This window comes from Psammomys obesus, unplaced genomic scaffold (assembly GCF_907164565.1).
Source record: "Psammomys obesus unplaced genomic scaffold, mPsaObe1.curated_primary_1811, whole genome shotgun sequence".
In the NCBI taxonomy this organism is placed as follows: Eukaryota; Metazoa; Chordata; class Mammalia; order Rodentia; family Muridae; genus Psammomys; species Psammomys obesus.
The window spans coordinates 13,794,101-13,794,772 of record NW_026585686.1 but is presented as its reverse complement, the minus strand read 5'-3'; positions in this window follow the sequence as shown (position 1 = coordinate 13,794,772).

Below are 672 nucleotides of genomic sequence, written 5' to 3'. Positions count from 1 at the left end.
GAGAGGGAACAAAGAAGGAGAGGGAGAACAGAGAAAAATGAGGGTGAAGATCAGAGAGGGGGTGGTTAGCTTGGGAGGTGGGTAGACAGAGAACCTGCCACAGGGTAGGCTTTTTGAAGGATATGGGGGTGACTCTAGCTGAGACTCCTAGTGACAGGGGTCATGGAGACTGAAGAAGACACCCTCTAACTAGATAGAGTTCCTTTGGAAGGAGGGAAATACCAACCTATCTACAAAAACTTGGACCTTAAATTTACCCTGCCGATAGGGGAGGTCTTCCTCTCCTTCCTTCCCATCCTAGTTTATCTGGTCTCGTCAGGAATGGCTACATTGTCTTCCTCTATGGCCCAGTAAGGCTGCTCATCCCCTATCAGTGGACTGGGGGAGGGGCATGGATGGAGAAGGAGGAGAAAGAGTGGGATTGGGAGGGGAGGAGGAAGGGAATTACAGGAGGGATACAAAGTGAATAAACTGTAATTATTGATAAAAATAAAAATACAAAAATACAAAAAAAAATTACCCTGACTACAAGATGAGCAGGGATAAAGCTAGTTCTAAACTTTCAAACCTCCTGCCCCAGATACTTAATTCCTAGGACTCCAGGATTGTCCCTCCAGAAACAGAAGTGTGTGTGTGTGTGTGTGTGTGTGTGTGTGTGTGTGTGTGTGTGTG